This window comes from Neltuma alba, unplaced genomic scaffold (genome assembly GCF_004799145.2).
Source record: "Neltuma alba isolate B1F8T4 unplaced genomic scaffold, ASM479914v2 tig00013484_pilon, whole genome shotgun sequence".
NCBI lineage: Eukaryota > Viridiplantae > Streptophyta > Magnoliopsida > Fabales > Fabaceae > Neltuma > Neltuma alba.
In genome coordinates, this window is record NW_021637715.1 from 26,816 (window position 1) to 41,784 (window position 14,969).

Consider the following 14,969-nt stretch of genomic DNA (forward strand, 5'->3'; position numbering starts at 1 on the left):
ATACAATTATTCCATTAAATCGAACTTTTGGGCAATATATAATGATGTTAAAAGAATTTGCCATAATGTTTGGGACTTAGGTGAGTAATGATATATATTTTGTTTTAGATTGATATTGATATTAATATCGATTTTTGATGGGTTTGGACTTTGGCCCAACCTGACATCCATACAAAAAAAAAAAAAAAGAATTCTCTTTCCACATATATATAATTCAATAAAAATTGATATATGACATCTATCAAACTCATACTATCATTATTTGATCATAAACAGTTTTTTCCCTTAAAAAATAACTCATACTTTACTCCCTTGAACATCTAATTTCTTTTAGGCTGACAATTACAAGCCATGAGCCTATGACCTACTCCATTTATTTACTATTATGTTAATGACATTTTTCAAAAGCAAGGATCAAATTTTTAAGAATTATTTATTAGGGATTCAAATATCAGTATTCTTTTTCTTTTAATCATTTCTTCTTTCTCCTCTCTGTTTTTGTTTGTTTGTTTACATAAAGAGGAACTTCTCACTTAAGGAAAATATTAGGTGAATATAAAAATAAAAGGGGAAATTGCTAATAAAAAAATCTCTCTCGCAAAATTTATTGCACAAAAATACCTGAGGACTTGGATTCTGGGGAGGGTATGCAACATGTTATTAATTATGCATAAATGTCTTTTATTCTGTAAATAACTTTTTTTTCCCTAACGATTCTGCAAATAACTAAAGATATATTATAAGTATGAACTGTATTTGTTGAAAATAAGTTACAGATGATTCTTAAACAACTGAGTAAAATATTTTCTAAAAAAATTTTCCAAAACAAAATAAATTAAAATGAAAAACTGTGAATGGCTAAAACCAAAAAGATAAGGGGGTCCATTAGAACCAGAGAAATAGTGACACTTGTTGTCGTTTGCAGCAAAGACATGGTTTTATAATATTAATTAATTATAAAACAAATTTAAATTTCAAAGAACATCGCACGAGGGCTCTTACTTTTAAATTAAAAGTGGAATTTGAATACGACAGCCTCACATTGTGGGCATCGCACGCCTTGCTTTTTCTCCATTTATTTTTAAACATTTCATTTCAAAATTATAAGAACCACTTTTTGTAGTTGACACAAATCCAACCCCGCCATCGGGGGTTATTTTAGAGAAAATTATAAATAAAGACTTCTTAATATGTAAAATTTTAATTTGGGATTCTGAATTTAAAAAATAGCAAATAAGAACTCGGTCTCACTTTTACAAATATAAAATGTAGGTAAAATGTTGAAATGCCTTTCAACGAAATTGTGATTTGATCTACTGAAATTATTATTCGCTAAAGTGAATCTATCATTTTCTATAGTCAACTTTGTCATTTGGCATGTTTTAAGTTAAGTTGTGATTTGATATATAAAGTTATCATTTGATAAAGTGAATTTGTCATTTCTCATAGTTAACTTTGTTATTTGGCTAATGGGCATTTCAGACATTTTACCACAGTTTCATATTTGCAAAAGTGAGATCGGATCCTTATTTGATATTTTTTAAATTTAAGATCCCAAATCATAATTTTACATATTATGAGGTCTTTATTTGCAATTTTCCCGTTATTTTACTTTTATTTTAATTTCATTTATTAATTTATTAACAATAATTTGTGGCCAACTTGGGCTCACTTGCTTCCCTTACCAATTAATGCCTTGGATCCTCCCTCCCTATCGTCTTTGTCAAGGCAGATGGACCGGCCTGGTTTGGTCCCTAAAAATTATTACTTTCCCTATTTTAATTATTAAGAAAAATAGGTTGATTTAATTATAAATTTTTAATATGCAGGTACATGAAATTTTTTCCCTAATAACCTTAAAAAAAATCTCTCTCCTATATTAATACTGATAACTCTTTCCTGAGAAATGTTAGAGAATATTTCTCTCATATTTAAAAGACACATGTGAAAAATTATAATAAATATTCAAAAGAAAGCAAACGGTTTATTATACTGAGGGACAAAATTAAATTTAAATGATAATTAAGTATAAAATGTTATAGGTGCTATATATATAGAGCCTAACGAAGCTTAACATAATTAAATTATTAGATGCAAATTATTCTTTATTTTAATTCAATAACTCATTTTAACAATATTGCAATAAAATTATTTTTAAATAGAATATTCTAAATCATTAATTTGGCTCAAAACAGAGGATCTGATTTTCAATATTTGAATTGCAATAGTGTTTAAATGATTCCATTGTTTTTTAAAAAAATGTGCTTGTTTTTTTAATTAGGCGTGACTTGTGGTCTTTTTCACAAGGCCAGCCCACTACCAGATTGGCGCTTCCTGAAGGTGCAGGAAAGCCTTACAAGTTTATACTCCTCCGGTCCTAATTATAAGACCCATTGTGAAGGGTAAGGCAGTTAAGTTGGTTATTTATTAAAAAGTTGTTATCCTTATTTGCTTAAGTATATGGCAACTATCATTATTAGAAGGATTATCTTCATATAAGAGAAAAATTGGGTCTTATAATTAGGACCAAATAAAAAGTCAAGTCTATAATAAAAATATTTTAGATGTCAAATATTCATTAAAAAGTTATTTAATTAAATAAAACGAAAATTTATTTTAATGGTAAATAAAAATAGGATAATTTTTCGATATGGAAAGATAAGTACGGTTGAACCTCTTAATGTCTAGGGCGGCTTGCTTTATGAATATATTATCAGTTTTTTTTTTGTTGAAGAATAAAAAATATTAATAAATGTTTTGGGATGTTGATGTTTTCGTCAACAAATTCAATATTTATTTAATAATTAATAATGCAAATGCTTAGTGTGGTGGGACTCCAACCACAATGAGTGAAGCTCTTTCACGTAAACAGGTCCCATTCGAGTTTGGATTATATGTTGCCTAGTTATATTTTCTTTTTATTTTATTTTTAGATAGTATACTCCTCCGGTTCTAAATATAAGACTCATATATAGTGTGTATAAAGGTCTTATATTTAGAATCTAGAGGAGTATTTTTTTCCTTATTTCTTTTAAATTTTTACGTAAATTATCCTTATACATATTATTCAAACAAGAAGATAAAGGCGTAAAGCTTTTTAGGTATAGTGGACCACTAGACAGAAACAGAAAAGGACGATTAGTATTAATATTGACGATTGGCCGCTTCAGAATTCAGTTCAAATTTTCATATTTTTATTGACACCAACAGAATATACCATTTTCTTTCAATATAATAGTTCTGCGTGCATTAATTACATTGTTTCAAAACTTAGATCTACATATTTTATTTGAAACTTGATAATTAGAACATGGAATTAAATCACCTAATTTTTACCACTTGCCAGCTTCTAATGCGACGAGAACTTCCAAGTTAATGATGCTCACGATTCAGCTTTCGAATTTCGCCTCTATCCATGACACGTCCAACGCAATTTTAATTATTAAAATAAATTAAAGACATTTTTAGTAAATTTTAAAAAATATTTACATTGACCTCATCCGATATCCTAAATAGACCGTCTTTCATATACATCAACAGTCCAAACTAATCTAGATTCACTAATTATAAGCATATCAAAGGATAGAATAGCTAATCAAGGAATTTAACGCTTTCTATATCCAAGCGGGAATCAAATCCCCGACTTTGATTAAGGAAGGATGAACCCTTATCATTCAACTACACGCCCCTAGTTAAAAATATTTACACATTGATTACTACCTCGGTCCTTAATACCAACCTAATTGGTTAATTTGGAAATTAAAAAAGTTACTAAATTATTTAATTATAACATATGTCACATGATTTCTCCAAAATACTCATGTGTATCATTAGATTATATATCATTTCAAGAGTCAAATTAATTTGGAAAAAATGATAAATATGAATATTTTAAAGTAATTTAATAACTTTCTTAATTTTTCAAATTAGTTAACTAAATCTTATAGTAAGGATTAGAGTACGCAATATGTTTTCCAACCTGTACGTTAAAATCTTAAACGGCAGATAAACCGCAGGTAGTGAAGGGTAAATCATAGAGCAAAACTGTTGAAGCTACAACTAAAATGCCATCAACCGAAATAAAATATATAAAGGACGTGACTGCAAACGGCCAAACCTCACTGCCAGCCCGGTACCGAACAATCCGCCGCCCTGCCGCCGGCCTTGCCCCGCCACAAAAGATTGAAAAAACATGCTACGGCCAAAACAGCACAAAAGCTCAAGAAGTTCATTTGTTAAGTGGAGGGGAACTCCTAGAGAATCCCAATCCATGCAGAAACTGCTCTGAGGAAAACTGAAACATGTAATCGGCAAAAGAGAGATACGCAACGCTAATGTTGGAAATTCTTCAGATCTTCTGTTGAAGTGTCACGTCAAGCACTTTAATAGGGAATTTTGGCTGGTAATGTTCATCTGTGTCCACTTCTTCAATTTCCTGAAACAAGATCTTGTAAAATTTAGATTCAACATCAATCATAATCATGTATTCCATTGCTAGTCTTGCACAGATTGCTTGTACGTTTGGAAAGATGAAACAAGTTCATTCACCTGAACAACATCCTCTCCCTTGATGACCCGCCCAAACACAATAAGCTTCTCGTTTAGGTCTGGTATAGGCGCAGTTGTAATGAAAAGATCAAATCCTTTGTTTGTTTGTTTTCCCATGGATGTTCCAATCATGAATGCTTCATGCTTCACACTAGTCAAACGTCAAAATATTATTTAACATAAACTAATCTATTAATTTAATTAATACACCCAATAAATCATCACAGGTGGATGGTTTATGGACATTGGAAACATCAAATCAAATTCTAAGACCAAAACAAAAGGCACCTGGTGGTGTGCTTTCCTCTCACACTCCAATCTATGGTATGTCCTTTCCCTTGGTTTGCCCCTGCTTGAATCACGAAGTGCTTGATTACATGATGGAAATGCATTCCCTCGAAGTGCCCCTTTTGGCTGCAAAACCAGTGTAGTTCACATTAAAACCAAAAGCACATTACGTTCAAGAAATTTCATAATGTAAATCATGCTAAGTTGCAAACATAAATTTCACTCTGATTGCAGTTGAATATAGGTACAGTAGTAAGAACTCCGATGATTAGACCCCAAATTCTATCTCTCCCTCCCTCCGCCCTCACCCCCTTTCATTCTCATCCTCACAGCACGCTTTTCTCTAAACATAGGATGAAAACTTCATCAGAGATGAGAGTAGAGAAAATACTTGTAGACAGATACGAACTATCCAAACCGGAAAGGAAAACCAGAGAAACTCCAGATAGTTTTGTATTAAAGGAAAACCAGAGAAACTCCACATAGTTTTGTATTAATCAAGCAAAGAAACAATAAAATAACCCACCAACAGAGATGGATCCCAAGAAAAAATGCTAAATAGGGTTTCAACTTTCAAAGACACTGGAGCTATCCCTTGATTTCTTTTGGAAGATCCATCACAATCCCTCCCCACCCCAGTTTCCCCATTATTCTCCTCTAACATGCTCATTCACTCTCTTCTGCTTCAGTTCCTCGAAATCGGTATGTCATAGTAACCAATTTCAGTTCCCTCTTCTGCCCTTCCTACCACCTCACCATCTTTTCCTGTTTTAGACTGCCAAATTATCAGAGGCCCCCAAAAAAAAAAAAAACCACATATATCAGCGGCTTTTTTTGGGTTATTGGCCACAGGTGAACTCCTTCCTTCCCTTCTAGTTACTTCGATTGTAAACTTTGGTACTAGCAGGTCTGGTAGCAATAAGCCCAACAGCAGATCACATCTCTAAACAGAACAAGCAATCAAAACCCCATACCACTTTTAAGTGTAGAAGAGCTGTCCAACAACTGCATATATGGCATTGCAACTCCTTCTAATATTCATTTGCCAGGTACTAGAGACAACTCATGTGAGGGAAATCTGGAAGATGCGGGCATTCCTCTCTAGTTAGATAAACCATGGAATCCCACAGAACTCACAACAGCAACAAAGCTTTGTTCGTATTTGACTCCTTTCTCTATCATGCAATTTTATGGCAAAAAGTGGACATTCTAAGAATGATTGGCATTATCAAATTAAAAGATATTTTGAATGAACGGAAGGATTACCAATAAAACAAGAAAGAAAAAAGATGATGAAGATGACAGCAAGCTTCAGAAAGGGAACATTTCCCATCCAAGCCTCCTCCCAAAATTTTGTTTTCCCTTATTATTTGCATATGAATTAAACTTAACGTACAAAATTTTGGCCAACAACGCAATTACAAATTAAAAGTAATGAATGGTATAGAAACATAAGGCCTTACTGCTGTAAAAGCTACTTAACATTCAGCATACATTAATGGTAATGCAGAGTACAAAAATAAGGTGTAACTAAAGACTTAAATCAGTTGACTGACATAAACTCTTGATTGCCCTTCTCTTTTTCGCCTTAACAACTCAAACCTAGCATCTTCCCCTACCCCAGCAACAAGATGAGGCAAAGATAAAAATGTTCAAGCAGCAAAGACAAAATCAGGAAGAATTCTTAAATTAAATCTTATACAAAGTACAGACAACATAAATGGGAAGCCTTGAACTTACCATAAGTCAATGAATTCATCAACAACTTCAGGGGAAGTTTCCTTGTAAGTTCTATTACTATAGAGCCTTTAGAGGTATTTAAAACCTATTACACAATAGAAAAGATCAAGTTAATTTCATAAAATAATTAGAATGAACTAACATTTCGAATGCCTTCTATGAAAAAGTAAATCTAAATTGGCGTAATAATTTGCAAAAGCAAAGAAGTAATGCAGGCTGGTGAACAAAACTTACAGCATATCCAGGTAGCTCAGATTTTTTTGAGTTCACAAGAGTATTTTCAGCCTTCAGAAACAACAGGACAGAAGAAAAGTCAGAGTTAATGCAGTTGACAAATGCAAAAACCCTTGAGCTTTATATAATTATAGCACCTGATTTCCACAGGCAAAACCACATACAATTTATACATTGCAAGTGTTAACAAAGAATGGCTAAGAGACATATCAAGGGTATTATGAGATTACGACCAAAACAAATATAAGAGAAACAAAGAGTCTTGAAAGCCATGCGGAGTGAATCTTAGCCTCTTAGGTTTTACCTTAGAGACTACCATTTGATTCTCTGACCGAAATCTCGACCTGAATGCAGGCAAGAAAATAAATTGTTAGGAACAGATGATGCTCTTCCCAAGTCCCAACTTATATAAGAAAACGAGGCATTTCCTGTCAAAAATCAACATCATCATATATTATGATAAACAACTCATAACCCATATATTACCAGAGCTTATTCCAAATACATACACCTTGGTAATGTCTATCAATCAACAAATCTGATGCAAAATGGAAAAACTGACGTGCACTCCCAGCAGGGTAAAAAAGATGAAGCATACACATTTTAAAAGTGACAATATAATAAGACTAAAGGGGATGTCAACAATTATTGGGCATTCCTCTATCCTGCAGCATAATCAATCTTCAAGTAAATACTGATACATCCCAAATGAATCTAACAAAAGTTAGAGTTAAATTTTACTAACGAGTTTTTATCACATGTTATTGTATCTGTTTATTGTGATGAAATTGCATATCTTCACTATGACTGTGAATCTGCCTTTATAAGTAGAACATAATCTATTTAACTAACCTGGGGAACCAATGTCCATACGCCATAAACAGCAAAAACACAATCAAAACCAGAAGTAAGCTGTAAAATATAATAGTCGATGCACTTATTCGGGAGGGGCCCTTCTTTCTCTTGCTTTGCTGTAGCAGAGCTTGAGGCTTGATCCTAGCCATTTTCAGTTGCAATCTCAACTAGTGGGATGGAAGTAAGGCCTAGAAAAGGAAGGGGTAAAAACCAAAAGGAAATGATGGCATATGTTATTACCATAAAAAAAAAAAAAACCAACTAAAAAGAAAATTTCTCATTGCCAACTTATATAAGAATAGCAAACAGCAATCGAACTCCGTGGTTTTGAAGTTTCAAAATCTAAACATGTCTGAAGAACTCTATCCCATGCAACAGCAAGACTTTTCCTCCCAAAGTCAATAACTACCCAAAGCAGCCATATAATCGGACACAAATTAAGATTAAACTAATCAAGAAACTTCAGAGACAGTTGCATCCCCCAACATTTGTCTCAAGAAATTGCCCAAAAACACCAGAAAAAAGTAAATGAATTCTCCCTTGTTTTTCTATTTGTTACTTCTCCGGCATATGTTCTCATATGTTTAGCAAAAAAATAAAACAAATAACCATCAAGATCATGATCTTCATGCATAGATTACCTAAGTTCAAGATCACAAACAACACCTGCTATTCAGAGAGCAGTCGAAAATCGGCTAAGATAAAGGGGGAAGAAACACCAATAAGGATTTAAAAATCGGCCAAGACATGAACCCCTGCTGATAGAGTTTGGAAGGACGACATCGAAACAAGAGCATAACTAAACAAAAACAAAACCTACGAAAGCCTGAGTCTTTGGCGCAGAACAGAGAATGTACCTGAACGGGAACGGTCAGGCCCAGAGTAGGGTGGATCACAGAGAAACCAGCCAGATAACTAACCGTAGATGGCGGTTTGATTAGCAGCCACAATTGACGGATGAGCAAACCACATCAACGAGTGATAATTTTCAACGAAGGAAGTTTCGAAGTGCAAAGTGGTACAAGCGTTTCAGTTGGTGGTGGAACGGTGAAAAGAGATGAAGAGGTGACAACAAAAAAATAGTTTATTGTTAATTTAAAAAAAAACTTTTAAACCCACTTAATTATTCATCGTTTATGTTGTTTTTATTCCATTATTATCATCATCCCCATGTATCCATATACAAATATATGGTACAAAATCTAAATTAGTGTACTTTTCATAAATGAACAGATTATTAATCATACACCTATTATTATGTTTTTACGCTTATCTTTTGTGGGAAGGCAAATCTTAAGTTCAGAATATTTCTTCAATTTCTTCATTTGAGGAACTTAATTATTCATATTAACCAAAACAACTGAAAATAACATTATTGTTGAATGAGCACCACTCCTTTCAATTCTTAACATAAAAGTTAAAAGCTAGTTATTTATATAAAACATGTATTATTTTCTTGAAAATATCTTTTTAATCATTATTTGCATGGTAATTACCTGTGGATGAAAAATGTGTTTGTATCATAATAGGAATAATTTGAGAAGCAATTATAAATTTCGCAAACAAAATAAATTGACATTTTACTTTTATTACTAGGGTAAACTCCCAAGCTATATGATTAGAGAAACCACATCAAATGCGCAATACTCACGTGATGGGAATATATGATTAAAGAGAATAATTTGATCCAATAATTTATTCAAGCAAGAATGTTAATTAAAGTTTGAAAAGGACGATATCGTTTTCAGAACAAATCAGATAGGCATGGGTGAAAAAAATGGCGGATTTTACAAGAACAATTCTCTTTCATACAAAATGACATGATACAACGTTAACTGGCATGTCCCTTGCAGAAGACTATTTTCCACATCTCAAAGCCAAAGGTGTACCGTCATCAGTATTTTAGGCCATCCTTCTACATTTGATATACATTGAAAACCCACCTACTCCCTCCTCTCTTTTTCTGTATAACGGTTACATAAAAACTATATATATATATATATAACATATATGCATAAAGAGATCAAAAAGTTACAGAAAAGCAGCACGTGCATTAGGGAATAACATCAGATTTGCTGATAAAGATTAGTGCTGTACTGAGATATCGATATATAGGCTATAATAGCGTGTTGTGCAAGTAAGCGAGAGATGATCAGGCGTCATAACCACAATCAGCGCTTTTGTTTGAAGAGGATTGAGCATATTCCTTGTTGGAATATATGTTTGAAGATGACAATGATCCACCCACAGTACTACTGCTTCTGGACGAGATCCTTTCCAGTTGTCTTCTGTTGGAACGATGCTTAACTTCTTCCTCTTTCTCGTTCACAAATGTCAGGAAAGTCCGGAGACGTGCCGACATCGAGCTCTGGCTGGAGGACTCGATTTCGTCGGAGTAGTGTTTGGCGTACTGTCTCATCATTTGTACGAGATAGATGAGGAGGGCGAGCAGACAAGCGAGTCCACATACTAAATAGAGACCCCAGAAGGATTTAAGATCAAGTCTGTCCACTTCAAGCTTTGCACCTGGTGCTAGGCATGCGCTCTTCAAAAGCCATTTGTCATGGATCCTTTGAAGATCTCCATTCTCTGATAGTTCCAGAATGGCTGTTGAAAGGTCAACTGCTAAAGGAGAGTCTCTAGGAAAGGCCTGAAGGAAAGGGGGGGGGGAACACACGGAACAACTCATATTGGTAGTCTTATCCATATTAGTAATCTGATATTCTACGACAACTTCAAATCCGGAAACTGACATGAACAAGTTGAATTCCCTTGAGATTTTATCAAGCCTCACATTTGACTAGCATGGGATAAGTGAATTGAAACAGAGAGATTTTTAAAGTATAAGAGGACCAAATGATATGACTGTATTGCGCTCTGATTCTACTGAGAATGAGGGTTATATGGATAACAGGCTTTACAGAGTCAGGGACTAATGGCATGAAGTGCAGAACAAAGCTAGAGCCAAAAGAATAGTTGTCTTGAGAAATAAAAACGCAAGTAAACAGTAAATCCTCAGCAGTAAAAAGGAACAAGAAACCCAAAATAGTGTACAGATACTTACAAATCCCCAACCATTTCTGGTGAACTCTTGACCTACAATAGTAAAATCACACCGGCTTGAAAGGAAGAACTCAATAAAAGCACGCTCATCCACATATGCAGCGACACCGCCTTTCCAGGGACCATCTTTTAATGCTTTAGCAATCTCAACTCCTTTCTGCAGAGGAACGAGTCTTGATTCATGAATCCCAACTTCCTCAACTAAGTAATCTCGAGTGAAAGAACCCTGCAAGTAGCCAATAGGTTCTTTGCTCTTTACTAAGCTTTCAATGCCCTTAATGGGGGAAGAAAGCTGCTGTACTGTGAGGATTGAGGTCAGACTTGCTGTGTAACTTGAATTAATTATAAGAACCACAAATAGCCATATAAGTAGCACGAACCGACCAAGTGTGCTCACTGTATTTTCCCCTGCACAGTCAATAGACGAGTAAATTGTAAGTCAAAAAAGATATTACTTAGAGCATGGCTGTTACAAAATACAAAGATCCAGCACTTACTGTGAGCAAAGAACATGGTTGAAAAGCTAAACCTGCCAAGTATAACATAGATAGAAGTTATAGATGTGCCCTGTGCCTAAATGAATCAAAAAGTACGAACTGTAACATAGTATTGTTACATGCATCAACAAATTTCAGATATGGTTTAAAGGATTAAGAAAGACGCATATTTCCTCACCACAAAATTGTCACGACTTGCTTTTTGGGAGGCCCTCGAAAATCATCATTCAGCCTATGCTCCAAGATCCAAACAACAGCACCCACGACTAAGAAGAAGATTGCTGTGACACCCCACATCATCGGCGTAAATGGTCTCAGAAAAGCCCATGCATTGGATTCTACCTTCTTAACAGGTGCTACGACTGCTAGACCGGACTCGATATATGGCTGAGTAAAATCCACCATCTTTGTTCTTTCTGTTGTAATCGTAATGTCACCCACTGCAGCATCAAAGACCTGTAAGGGAAGAAGAAAAGTAGTCAGTCTCACAGGAGCATATTTCAAAAGGCTCAAACTCCACAGACAAATAATGGTGGACACTTACGCCAGCCGTGATCAGACGAACAAGCTCAGTATTATTAGGATTGCTGTGACCATCCCCAAATGGAATGAACTTATAGGGAGCCGCATAGGGCAGTAAGTTCACAGCAGCAAGGAATACATCAATGCAGAATCCCGTGAACATATCAGTGCCTTGTATTTGTGAGACAAATGATCGGAAACTAACCCTTCTTGGTACTCCAATTCTTAAGTGCCTTCCATTGTTTGGAAAAACCCAACCACGGGGCTTCTGTGTTGTTTCTCCAGGCCAGATCACAGGGAGCAGCTTTTGATTCGCACTGGAACGATTGGCTGGTTTTGAATAAAGTACTTCTGGAGAATCAACAGATAATCCAGAGTGATTAGACCAATAACCAATCCTCCTTGCGCCTGTTCCTATTACATTGATGATTTCATATGATGGATTCATAGGATTCCCATCAGCCGCATACTCAATATGACCTGTTACCCCAGTCATGTTAACCCCATAAATACTTGTACGCAACAGATTTCCTTGATCAAAGATGTTCACTGCATCAAGATGCAAGCTGTCTCCACGTAGTTGAGATAACTTCGAATCATAGGAGAATGTGATACGGTTCCCTTGTTTGAAAAATGTATCAAGTGCACGAGCAAGCATATAAACAGTATCATATGCATAGAGACCAAAAGTGTTCAATCCAAGTGGACCATCAGCAATCGCTCCCCTAGTCAGGTTTTTCCACCTAGAAAAGAACCTTCTCTTGAGCTCTGAATCAGGTGTGTGCATACGCAGTGTGAGAACTCCTTGAATTTCATCTATTTGATCTGGAGGGATGGGACTCTCAGAGTCCAGAAGAGTAGTGAGAAAGTTGGTGGCTATCCAGACATACCCAGTTCCCATCATCCCAAGATATTTTGCCACATTAAATACATGGGGCCCCCATGCAGCATTAGTGTGAAGAATTATAATCCGAGATTCAGCAAGAGCCACCTGAACAAGCACATCAGTAATCTCCTCCTTATTTGCTTCAGGGCTTATCGGTGCTTTATATGAGATTTTACAACGTCTCTCTGCAAGCTTATCCCCTAAAGAACCAATTCCATTCCTCCCATGGTCATCGTCAGCATAAATTGCAATAACCTCTCTCCATCCATAGAAGTCTACAAGCTCAGCAATTGCAGTCATCTGATAAATATCACTAGGAGCAGTTCTAACAAAGAATGGGAATTGAAGGGAAGAAAGTGTAGGGTCAGTGGCTGAAAATGATAGAAGTGGAACTTGGAGCTCGTTTGCAACATGAGATATGACATGAGCTGTTATGGATGTCTGGGGACCAATTATAGCCACAGTGTGTCTTGCCATGAGCTGCAAGACTGTTACGCATTGGTAATTTAATTAAATGACAAAGAACTATAATCTGCAAAAGTTTTGAAATAACTTAAAGTGAAAATAAGACCCCAAAAATGAGGATATTGTAAAGGACGTACCCTCAGAAATGCTTAGAAAACCTCTGTATTTGGAGTCCTCTTGCATTGAGACCCTCAGCTCAGTTTGTTCAAGAATGGAAGGATCGGAATTTATATCTGCAACTGCCGCTTCAATAGCTATTTTCACAATTCTACCCACGGTGGTATTGAAAGAAAAAGCGCTCCAATATTTACAAATTCAGGTATTGCTGAATTGTTCACGCCAGCCCCAGATGAAGAAAGCCCATTAGAGAGGATCATTAACATCGCAAGCCAAACGTTAATCATGGTTGCACGTTGCTTAAATACAAGCCACTAATTTACCACCCTGCTCAGCGAAACAGACGATGAAGAAGTTATAAGAATGCTGGATTTCCCTCTTCCCCACTCTGTTTCGAAGGGGGAAAAAAGAGCGCGCACACGAACACAAGCATAAAGACATAGACATAGACCCTTAACAGCATAAACAATGTTTCAAAGCTTGAAATATTAAAGCAAAAGATTTCCTCAACAGAAGCAGAAAATCTCATGATGCACACCACCAAGGCGAGAAGGAATCAAGCACTAAAGTTCCGGCCTTCAAAGCAATGGTAGCAGATAGCTCAAGTTAGCAACTCAGCTGGAATTCACTGGTGCATACCAGTAGATTCGGCATGTCCTAGAAAATTTAGCAGAAAACTAACCTGAAATTTTGGGTCGAAGTCGGGTTAACTCCAACCAGAGGACGACCATGAACACTCCCGAAAACCTGGGCAAAGAAGAAAAAGGAAGAAATCTGAGAAGGAACAGAAAAATAGAAGTTAATGAATAAAGTAGCATTAATGATTATGGGAGCATGAGTCACAAATGCTATACCCACCTGGATATATTCTTGCCCTCTTCTTCGTCTTATCGTTCTTGTTGTGTATAGCCAAAGGCTACTATTCCGTTGGCATCTATACACTCTGGGGTTGTAATGGCGCCTGCTCATGTGGGAGAAGAATGTCCTCACTTAATTTGAAGACAAATAAATGGTCACTATACAGTGTAGAGGCACGCAAACAGTGAGAAAGATGGCCCCTTGATGGAGCGTCGTGGGTATGAACAAGACAATTAGAAGAAGGACGCCATTAGATGCGATAAGATTAGCTTCCAATGACGTGGACTATACGCAGGAATAGTCAAGAGAATCTGGCCTGCACCCCGGACGCCACTCACTGTGATGATGGGAACTTCCCAAATAATATTTTACTATTATATCATTTTGTTTTTTGTGGCGAACAAGGAGTACTTGTAGGAAAATTTGAGGCATCCCAAGACCCAAGCTTAAAATTCTAGAAGAAGTGACATTTGATATGATATCTTCTAAATATAATCAAATGACAAAATATCTTTATATTATATTAAAAAGTTTATTAATAAGTTGTAACTGATAATTACAAGTGTTAAGCAATAAATAATAAGAAATGTACTAGTATTAACAAGTTATTTATTAATAATTGTGAGGGAACAATGACAAGTATTAAATAACTAATTATAAAAAATGTACTGATAATGATAAATTTGACAGTTTCTTTTTAAAATCAAATACAAAGATATTTAGTAGTGCCATACATGATATTTCATAAAATCTGATACAGAGATATTTTATTCATTTGACTATATTTATGAAATATCATATCTGGCACTTCTTTCTATGAGGTTTTAAACTCTTGAATGCCTGAATTGGAATACTATAATTTTCAACATCTTTTTATACTATTTTTCTGTACTTGT

General features: G+C 35.3%; 2 pseudogenes; both read right to left on the bottom strand.

The window, feature by feature from the left end:
- Nucleotides 1-3,970: 3,970 nt before the first annotated feature.
- Nucleotides 3,971-8,679, bottom strand: LOC114737711 (peptidyl-prolyl cis-trans isomerase CYP21-4-like; annotated as a pseudogene).
- A 1,037-nt stretch (nt 8,680-9,716) lies between these two features.
- LOC114737707 (glutamate receptor 3.6-like) lies at nt 9,717-14,172 on the bottom strand (annotated as a pseudogene).
- Nucleotides 14,173-14,969: the final 797 nt, after the last annotated feature.